Below are 11,960 nucleotides of genomic sequence, written 5' to 3' on the forward strand. Positions count from 1 at the left end.
GTTGTCCTTTTAGTCTGATAGGGAAACTAGACTCAGGTAGTGGTAGTTGGAGCCTTGTAGAGAAGAAAAACGTTCACAACCATGAGCCTGCTCAATATCTCGAGGGCCACGCGTTTGCTAGAAGGCTGACCCCGGACGAAGAATCACTGGTGGAGAGACTTTATCTGCAAAACATGGAGCCTACAAATATACATTTAACCATAAGAAATCAGTACCCACATAGCTTGTGCATTCTACAAGATGTACAAAACGTGATTAAAAAGATTAAATGAAAAATGTACGGCGATCGAACTCCAATGCAGATATTGGAGAGCATGTTGCAAGAAGAAAGGTACGTTTATTTCACCAGAGTGAATCCCTCCACAAACGCGGTCGAGGAGGTTTTTTTCGTTCATCCGGACTCCTACAACATGCGGCATGCATTCCCACATGTGTTGATGATTGATACTACCTACAAGACGAATGAGTATAAGCTTCCGTTTATTCAAGTTGTGGGTGTGACATCGACACACAAGTCTTTTTGTGTGGCTCATGCGTTTGTCTCTAAAGAAAAAAAAGATAACTTCTTATGGGTCCTGGAGAAGCTCAAAGAATTGTTGGTAGATTGCATGGAGCCACGTGTAATTATAACAGATAGGGATCAAGCTTTGATGAATGCTTGCGATAAAGTATTCCCAAAAGCTTCCAAATTGCTATGTAGGTGGCACATCTCACAGAATATTCTAAAACACTGTCGGGCAATATTTACGGATGAAGACTGGAAAATATTCAAGCTTTCTTGGTCTCGACTGTGTAATTCTCCCATTCCGACGATATACAATTATAACTTTCAGCGGCTTTTCACGTGACTGGTTAATGACGGACGATTAGGTACATATTATATTAGTTTACATACATTCATCCATACATATATACATACAAACATTACAACTCATTGTATTCAATTTTTTTTTCCAGATGTTCTGGATTATTTGTATGATGTGTGGCTGAAAGATTATAAAGAAAAGTTCGTTTCAGCTTGGACTAACACAGTCCCCAATTTTGGTCAACATATATACAACCAACAGAGTTGAAAGCCAGCATGTTGGTTCAGTTCTGTTTGTGCATGAAGGAAAACAGTAAACATACCTGTTATGGCCGACAAGGCAGTGGGGAATCCAGTGAGAGAAGACGACATGGAGTTCGACATCTTTGTCAGGGTGATCTGGTTCCTCCTTAGGGTGCTCACTGATGATGGGGACTTAGAAACCGAAAAGGGTATCGGTTAGGAGAGGAGGTCGACGTGATGATGTTATGGCTAATGGGGTGGTGTAATTGTGTAACTGAGTAACCCCTTAACCTCCACATAACTCTCCTTATATAAGCACCCAGGAGGAAACCTAATTAGTTACTAAGGGTAATATGGCCATCAACAATTACCAACTAATTATTTAATAGGTTATTATATATTTTGATCTCTATAATGTAAATGATTATGATGGCTATAGATTAAATATTAATACGTAATATATTTAATCTTACATTCTCCCACTTAGCCGGGTAATCATTTACTATGAGCATTAGATAAGCCTGATCAGGAGTTAACACTCATTTTAGCCTTAAACAAGTACTATAGCAGAAAAATACAGCCGTTGAATCATTATGCGACTCAGGGCCCCCATTAATCATACTATAGCCTTAATTTAAAACCTAATCGTCATGATCAAAATACGCGTAAGCCCTTTGTTTGATTTGTAACTTTTATTTGTCTATATGCCATTATACCGGTTGAACATATTCTAACAGACATACAAAATCAAACTTGAGGAAATTTCATTAAACATAAAACATAAGCTAGTACAATATGCTCAAATAAGGTCTTTACTAAATCCCATATTTCGAACATGTTCTTCGTAAATCTTAGGAGGGAGACCTTTAGTCATCGGATTCGCAAGCATATCCTTAGTACTAATATACTCGATACAAAGATTATTTTCCTCAACTCGTTCACGTACAAATAGATATTTCGTATCGAGATATAAACCAGCTCCAGTCGAACTGTTACTGTTCGAGAAACTAACGGCAACTGAATTATCACAGTAAAGCTTCAATGGTCTAGAAATGGAATTAACGATTTTGAGTCCAGTGACCAGGTTTCTAAGCAACATTCCATGACAGGTTGCGTTATAAACAGCAATGTACTCTGCCATCATTGTGGAAGTTGTAGTCAACTGTTGTTTATGACTCTTCCAAGAGATAGGGCCGCCTGCTAACATAAAGATATAGCCCGAAGTGGATTTCTTGTCATCTTTGCATTTGGCAAAGTCAGAATCAGAATAGCCCACCACTTCTAAATGATCACTTCTTCTATAAGTCAGTTTATAGTCTTTCGTCCCTTGCAGATATCGAAGTACCTTCTTAGCTGCTTTCCAGTGATCTAAGCCAGGATTAGTCTGATAACGGCCTAGCATTCCAGCAATATAAGCGATATCTGGACGAGTACAGACTTGAGCATACATCAAGCTCCCAACTACTGATGCGTAAGGTATCTGGCTCATTTGCTCCTTCTCAACCTCTGTTGTCGGACACTGAAACGAACCGAAAACATCTCCCTTAACTACTGGAGCGACGGAGGGTTTGCACTGTTGCATGTTGTAACGTGTAAGGACACGATCTATGTAAGCCTTCTGGGACAATCCTAAGATCCCCTTGTGTCTATCTCGGTGAATTTCGATGCCAATGACGTAAGAAGCATCTCCGAGATCCTTCATGTCGAAGTTATGCGAGAGTAAACGCTTCGACTCATGCAACATATCTAAACTATTACTTGCCAATAGAATATCATCTACGTAAAGGACAAGTATAGTAAAGTTACTCCCACTCATCTTGAGGTAGGTGCATTGATCCACTTGATTCTTCATAAAACCTTGCCTCTTCATGACTTCATCAAACTTGAGGTACAACTGACGTGATGCTTGTTTCAACCCGTAAATGGATTTCTTTAGCTTACAGACTAGATGTTCCTGACCTTCAGGTTTAAAGCCTTCAGGTTGTTTCATGTAAACATCTTCGTCCAAATCTCCGTTAAGGAAAGCGGTTTTAACGTCCATCTGATGCAGCTCTAAATCGAAATGAGCTACTAGGGCCATAACGATCCTTAATGAATCTTTACGAGAGACAGGTGAAAACGTCTCTTGATAATCAATTCCCTCTTTCTGAGTGTAGCCCTTTGCAACCAATCTCGCTTTGTAGCGTTCAACGTTCCCATTCGGATCTAGTTTTGTTTTGAACACCCATTTGCATCCTACGGGTTTGACTCCGTTAGGTAATTCTACCAAATCCCAAACGTCATTTTTCTTCATGGATTCAAGCTCATCAATCATTGCTTTATTCCATTCAGAAGACTGATCACTGCTAATGGCTTCATTGTAAGAGATAGGGTCATTGAGCTTTCCGGGATCCATTTCAGTCAGGTAGGTAACATAATCATCCCAATTAGGAGGCCTTCTTTGCCTGGATGACCTCCTGAGTGGATTATCGGGTACAGCGTTGTCTTGGTTTTGAGCGTTTGATGTGCCTTCGTCATGAGGTATAATGGGTTCTGATTGTAGAGGTGAATTTGGAGTTGGTGCAGTAGCTTCAGGTACAGTAATTGCATTGGGTACAAGAGGAGTAATCGGAGTAATGGTAAGCGATGAGTCTCTCCCCCCCCCCCCCGCGTCTTGTACTTCTTGCAATTCTTCGTAAGGGTTGGTACTGCTCCCACTGACCTTGAAATCCTCCAGGAACGCGGCACGCTTGGTTTCAACAATACGGGTGACATGGGAAGGACAATAGAAACAATAACCCTTAGAGTTCTCAGGATACCCGATAAAGAAACAGGTAACTGTTTTAGGGTCAAGTTTCCTTAGGAAAGGATTGTAAAGTTTTGCTTCAGCAATGCAGCCCCATACTTTCATATATTTAAGACTCGGTTTCCTTCATGTCCAAATTTCGTAAGGAGTTTTAGGGACAGACTTAGAAGGAACTCTATTGAGTATATGAACAGCTGCTTTTAACGCTTCAGTCCAGAGGAATAATGGTAAATTAGTGTTGGCTAACATACTGCGCACCATGTTCATAAGGGTACGGTTTCTTCTTTCAGCGACTCCGTTCTGCTGAGGTGTACCAGGCATGGTGTATTGGTTCACAATCCCCTGGCCCTTACAAAACTCATAAAATGGACCAGGAGCTTGACCCACATCAGTATGTCTTCCATAATATTCACCGCCTCTATCTGATCTCACAACTTTAATCTGACGATCTAATTGCTTTTCAGCTTCAGCCTTATAATCTTTAAAAGTTGTTAGTGATTCAGATTTCTCCTTAATAAGATACAAGTACATGTAACGAGAATAATCATCAATAAAAGTGATAAATGAAGTATGTCCTGTTATGCCAGCGATTTGGTAGGGACCACTAATGTCAGTGTGAATGAGTTCTAATAAATTAGAACTCCTAGTGGCACCTTTCTTATTCGCTAATGTCATTTTACCTTTAAGACATTTGACACATGTTCCAAAGTCAGAGAAATCGAGAGGAGGTAAGACTTCATCCTTTACGAGACGATTTAATCGCTCTTTTGAAATGTGGCCTAAACGCTGATGCCACAACATGGATGAAGTCTCTAAGTCTCGTTTCTCTTCCATCTTTGTGAGTGATTCATTAATGTTATATGACAACAAAGATTTGGAAAAATTATCTTCTAGTTCTAATCTATAGAGACCACCATCCAGAATACCAGTACCATAAAGAACAGAATCATAGAGGATAGAGAGTTTGCGATGACCATGGGAAACAATAAAACCGTCCATGTCTAACTTTGGTCCTGATACAAGGTTCCGAGTTACCTCAGGAACATATAAGGTATCATAAAGTTTAATACATAAACCAGTTTTCATAACTAATTGTAATGTTCCAATGGCCTTCACTTCTAATTCTCGATCATCCCCAACCTTAAGCGTTCTTTGGTTTCTTTCCAGCTTCCGGATTGAAAGGAATCCCTGAGTAGAATTGGTAACATGAACCATAGAACCAGAATCAAACCACCAAGAATTAGCAGGAACACTTAAATTATAGGACTCAAGTATCATAAAATAATCGTTACCTTTCTTAGCCAGCCACTCCTTAAAGTCAGGGCATTCCTTCTGCATGTGTCCTGTCTTTTTACAGAACTTGCAGCGGATACTGCCTAAGGAGTTCTTAGAGCTGGAAGGTGCACTTGTACTAGAATTAGGATTAGGCCTTTGGACTTTTGAAGCATCCTTCCTCTGATAGTTGTTCTTCCTTTTCTTAGAATTGGAGGTAGTGAAGTTTGCAACATCAGTAGTGCGATCCATCCTCATATGCTCTTCCTCCTGTACGCACATGGCGACCAGCTCACTCATCGTCCATTTTTCCTTCTGAGTGTTGTAGTTGATCTTAAATGCTTCAAAGGACGAAGGAAGCGAAGTGATGATAAAATGAACAAGGAAACCATCACTGATTTCCATTTCCAACCCCTTCAGCTTATTGGCCATGTCATTCATCATCATGATGTGCTCGCGAATGCCGCTCCTCCCATCATACTTAGTTATCACCAGCTTGAGAATAAGGGTACTAGCGTGTGCTTTAGACGTCCCCTTGAACTGCGCCTCCACAGAAGCCAGGTAGGTTTTAGCATCTTCAGAATCAGGAATAGCTCCCCTGATAGCATTGCTTATGGACTGCTTCATAAACATGAGACACATGCGGTTACACCTAGTCCATTTTTCATGAAGTATCTGCTCAGCAGCAGTACTCTGAGTGGTAAGGTCCGCTGGCTTATTCTCCCTTAGAGCATAATCGAAATCCAGCAGCCCAAGCGTAAGCATGAGAGCATCCTTCCATGCAGCAAAGTTATCACCAGTCAAAGATGGAATTCCCTGATTGGGCGCTGATAGTGGAAATAAGATGAGCAAGTTATGATACTAAGGAAGAAGTCCTAATGTGATCTATGGGCACGTTAAACTAAGGCAGGCAAAATAATGACCATTTTACATAATGAAGCTGTGATAATGTCTATTACTAACATCAAAATAATAGACTTAGTTAAAAATTCTACTTAAATGAAGACAAAACAGCTTTGGCCAGAAGTGTAATCATTTAAGCATATGTGCAAAGTGGTTGTAACAAATCAGCTTTGGCCAGAAATTGAAACAATCACTTTAGTTATGCACTTGTTAAGTATGCCATCCATGAAAGAATTAAATCAGCTTTGGCCAGATATTAAAACATTCATGCTTATGATGCACACTTAACATAGCTTTCGTAATACTTGGATGATAAGTAGATGTATCAAGTCAGCTTTGGCCAGAAATGATACATCAGAAGCTCATTCGAGTTAAGCTATTTTGGTTTTGCAAAACATTACATTATCCGATTCTGATTATTTAACTAAAAAATTACAAAACCAATTATTTAATAGCAAACTACCCGTTAGCGCGGAATAATGAGGTTTCGAGTCGCAACCACGGTCTCGAGTTATGACGTTATGGTCTCGAGTCGTAACCACGGTCTCGAGTTATGACGTTATGGTCTCGAGTCGCAACCACGGTCTCGAGTTATGACGTTATGGTCTCGAGTCGAGACCCTTGTCTCGAGTCATCACGTTATGGTCTCGAGTCGAGACCTTTGTCTCGAGTCATCACGTTATGGTCTCGAGTTGTAGATCTTTTGCTCCCTTATGATTTCGAGTCGAGACCTTATGGTCTCGAGTCGAGACCTTATGGTCTCGAGTCGAGACTGATGGTCTCTAGTCGCAATTTGATGATCTCGAAACTTCCTGTTACAGCTGTTTATTGTGATAACATAACCGAAAATTCGAAATCTAAGGGATTATGAGATATTATTTCCTGTTTTAAAATGATCTAATTTTATCAACATGTTTCGAAAATATGGTAACTGTTTATCTAATAACAGTTTCGTATAAAATTAAAAGATAAATTTAGATCAAACATGGAAAAAACACCCATTAATCCTAAATCATTCCAAAACATAATAGAATTTTCGAATTTTCTCATGAACATGATGAACCCTAATCATAAAAAAAATAAAATTCTGGAACCCGAAACCTGAAACTTCTAAACAGATTTCGGCTAAAAAACATAATCCAGTTAATTCGGTGAACATATAATTAATCTTTTCCCGAAAACAGAGATTTCAAGTCGATCTCCATGACTCGAAATCGGCTGTTAGGTTCATAAGGTTTCAAAAAATTCCGTTTTCCAAAGTTTAAATCCCAGAATTATGGATATGAAAACAGAACTGACTAATCAACATATGCTCTGATACCACATGTTGGTTCAGTTCTGTTTGTGCATGAAGGAAAACAGTAAACATACCTGTTATGGCCGACAAGGCAGTGGAGAATCCAGTGAGAGAAGACGACATGGAGTTCGACATCTTTGTCAGGGTGATCTGGTTCCTCCTTAGGGTGCTCACTGATGATGGGGACTTAGAAACCGAAAAGGGTATCGGTTAGGAGAGGAGGTCGACGTGATGATGTTATGGCTAATGGGGTGGTGTAATTGTGTAACTGAGTAACCCCTTAACCTCCACATAACTCTCCTTATATAAGCACCCAGGAGGAAACCTAATTAGTTACTAAGGGTAATATGGTCCATCAACAATTACCAACTAATTATTTAATAGGTTATTATATATTTTGATCTCTATAATGTAAATGATTATGATGGCTATAGATTAAATATTAATACGTAATATATTTAATCTTACACAGCATTCTAAGTTTAAGAGATACATTAAAGGGCCAAACAACTCGCTCCATAGACTTGTGTGTCTTGTTGGCAAAGTTGTAGAGTCACAAAAGATACAAATAAAAGTTAGTTTTGAGGAGAGTAGGTCCGTGCAAATGGGGGACCACAGATTTCCATTTTCTGACAACCTACGCGGTAATGTTTCCCAAAAAGCCTTAGAGTTATTGGTTGTCGAGAGGAAGAAGCTAAATGCGTTGAGGGCAGGAGGGGGGACTTGTGGCCGCCAGCTTTCTACGGGTTGTGGGTTGCCATGTGCTTGTTAGATGGAGTGGTGGGAAAATACAGGTAACATAACAAGTATAACATATGCTTCGATCCATAGAATATAATCATCATTATACTTTATGTTTTAACAATGATTCTTGAAAAACAGGTTGCAAAATTCCACTTGCCGCGATAGATAAATTCTGGACAAAACTTGATTTTTCGACAGAAGAACTTAATCAAGACGAGTGTAATATTCAGGCGGAAATGGATAAACTCACACAGCAACTACATACGCAGCCACCTCTAGTGTTAAAAAGTATGTTGTCGAAGATGAAAGCGGTGTTGAATCCAAGTATGACTGACCATCAACCGCCTGAGGTACAACAAGATACGCGGGGCCGCCCAACTACGAATGCAAAACAACAAAAGAATGAAGACCTTGCGAGACGTAAAGATAAACAACCCGAATCACAGAGGAACGACAACACTCAAAAGCCAAATGTGCGACATAGTCGTTTAAAGAAAAACAAAGAAGAAAAAAATACACTTCCGATTATAGATAAAGACTTTCCACTGTTGGCTGGGCACAGGTACATACGTATATACATACATATATTTAGAATTCTTTTTCAATTTTTTTTATTTTTTAATATTTTTTAGTTTTTTATTTTTTTGCCAGTTATAGGTACAAAAACGTGATCGAGCGTTTTAAGGATTGGCTTCCATCTAGCTATCGGAGATACATAACACATATCGAAGATGCCCAGCCGGACGGTAACTGTGGGTTTCGATCCATAGCTATGGGTTTGGGGTATGACCAGAAAGAGTGGAAGTGGGTCCGCCAAGAGCTACTCGATGAGATGTTCATTAACAAAAAGCGTTGGGGCCATATTGTCACACCCCCAAAATCCACACGCGGAGTACCACCGCTTGGAGGCGTGGCATGACCAGGATCAAGCCACCAATCATATTGAACATAGTATATAATAATCGAAGTAGTTCGTAAAACCCAATTCAATACAATTGATGTTCAAACCACACATAGTTTAAGTAGCGGAAGCATAGTATGAAAACCCAATGTATGTAATAAATTCAAGTGTTATAAAGTTTAACATAACATCCACGATCCATACTCCACAACGACCTGCTCCTCCCTGTGCAAGCTCCATATGTACCTAAGGTCCTGCAAGGCATGCAGCAGAGAGTCAACAACTAGTTGAGCGAGTTCACAGAAAGTAAGTTCGAAATAGCAAAATCGTATGTTCATTTAGTGGGGGCTTCCCATGTATGTATGTACTAATAGTGGGGGTTTCCCATGATTATATTTATTGCTAATGGAGGCTTCCCATGTTTATCCTTACTAGACTATTGTAACCATGAGTGTTCTTCGAGAACAGGAATACGTACAAGGTCACGTAGGTTTTACGTGAGTACCCTTCCCCAAGGATAGTGGTACGCGTGGGGTTTACGTAGGTTTTACGTAAGTGTCCTTCCGACCCGGAAGACAGTAGTAGGTATGAGTTTAAGTAGGTTTTACGTAAGTGTCCTCCCGACCCGGGAGACAGTGGTAGATACTAGTTTACGTAGGTTTTACGTAAGTGTCATGACTAACCTGAGGACGATGGTATATAGTCTAGCAATAGCGTAAGTACGAGTAATTATCCAATTCAAATCTTCCAACCCAATTCCCAACCCGGGAATCCCATGCCTTGGCTGTGTGAACTCACCTTGGTTTGCTCAGTATGCTAACTATGTGCTCGTAACAAATCAATCAATCAATCAAGGCCTAAGGTAATGCATTTACTCACAGTCAGTTCATGTTCGTAATGATTCGCATGCAAATAACATCACAGTAAAACACAGAGTGTGCTTAGCAGTTAACATCTTATATTCATGTAAATCGTAAATCAAATTCATGCAACTTCTTGTTTCACATAAGAGTTAACAGACTAAACATAGTTGGTAGTTAACATTATCAGCAAACTAGCAGATCTAACAAATTAATAAAGTAACACTTGGGCCGAATCATACATAAAGTTTGGATAAACACATCAACAAAACTCGGACCCATGTGTCTAGTGAAAAGTTCGGACCTATCCCTCAAATCAAAGGTCGGACAGGGCTATCCCCCCACAAAACTCGGACTGGGGCCTTTCCCCTTACAAATTCGGACCAACCCCTTAAAAAATTCGGACCACAATAACTTTTGACAAAAAGTCGGACCCCCATGTTTGGAACAAAAGTCGGACCCCAAGCATTATGAAAAACTCGGACCAAGTGACAACACCAACCATTCGGATCATGTGATTCAATTAAAACTCGGACATATTAAGCCCAAATAAAAGTCGGACAAAATCCACTTATAAAGTTCGGACATATGTTATATATATAAAAGTCGGACTATATTAAATATGTAAAAGTCGGATTTTGTTTAACATATAAAAGTCGGACTTTGTTACTCAATATTAAAAGTCGGACAACTTTAACCCTTTTGAATCTCAGGCATATATCATTCCTTAAACTCAGACTTTTGTGACTTCACAAAACCCTGACTGTTAACTACGAGTTTCAACATACGTGATTTCCAAAGCCAACTCACAGAATTAATGGAACAGTTACATTCATACGATCAGGAAACCCTAATTTCACATATTCACAGTGCAGTAATCTAATCAAATCAACGATTTTAACATATCATGTATCTTAATCATCAGGCAAATGATTACACAACAATCATATTCATTTCTCAATAATCAGAATAAATCAATAAGCACATAACTATCATATGAAGAACTAGGGTTTTAGCATGAATCAATCAATCAACGATTAACAACAAACAATCATTAAACAATTACCTTGGATTGATTCTAGACAAAGAGAGGAATCAAGAGTGATGAAGAGCTTGTGCCAATGATGAAGATGATGATTGCAAGAGAGGGTTAGAGGATGTGAAAGTACGTGTTTTGATTCTTGTGTGATGATTAGTGAAGGAGATTAGGGTTAAGAGTGATAAAGTTTCACTATCTACTCTACACACCCCTAAGTATCATCTTTTACATAAAACACACCCATCACACTATAATTTACAATTTCATCACCAAGTTCATGCATTTGTCAAATCTTTCATAAGTAACACATAACCATGCACAATCACAATACACTTTATTGAACCAAAACATATACAGTTACAAAGCAAATCAATTGTGCAAGTAAACACTAAACAAGCAATGAACGTGCAATAAATGCGAAAGTGGAATCTCGGAAACTCGAGTTGTCACATTATCCCCAACTTGAAAGAAATTTCGTCCCGAAATTTAGCATGCGGTTACTGAGGAAGCTAGGTAAGTTGTATCATTTACTGGTTTTCCTGGGGTGTCACATCATCCCCCTGTTGATTTGGAATTTCGTCCCGAAATTCTGCAGTAGTAGCTTCCGCCTCAGTAGTGGTTGCATTGGTTCCGAATAACTGGGGATACTTGAGTTTCATTTGATCTTCACGCTCCCAGGTGAACTCTGGGCCGCGGTGGGAGTTCCAACGAACTCGAACAAGAGGGATTCTCGTGTTCTTGAGGACCTTAATGTCCTGATCCGTGATTTCAACAGGTTCCTCGACGAACTGCAACCGCTCGTCGATAGTGAGTTCCTTCAAAGGAACTATGAGGGTCTCATCTGACAGGCACTTCTTCATATTCGACACGTGAAAAACATTGTGAACTGCACCGAGTTCAGCTGGTAAGTTTAGTCTGTAAGCCACTTTGCCTATTCTTTCTGCGATTTCGAACGGTCCGACATACCGCGGATTGAGTTTGCCCCGTTTGCCAAAACGAACCACACCCTTCCAGGGTGAAACTTTGAGTAAAACCCGGTCCCCGACCTGAAATTCCAATGGCTTCCTACGCTTATCCGCGTAGCTTTTCTGACGGTCGCGTGCTGCCGCCA

The sequence above is a fragment of the Helianthus annuus genome, chromosome 17 (genome assembly GCF_002127325.2).
Source record: "Helianthus annuus cultivar XRQ/B chromosome 17, HanXRQr2.0-SUNRISE, whole genome shotgun sequence".
NCBI classification, from domain to species: domain Eukaryota; kingdom Viridiplantae; phylum Streptophyta; class Magnoliopsida; order Asterales; family Asteraceae; genus Helianthus; species Helianthus annuus.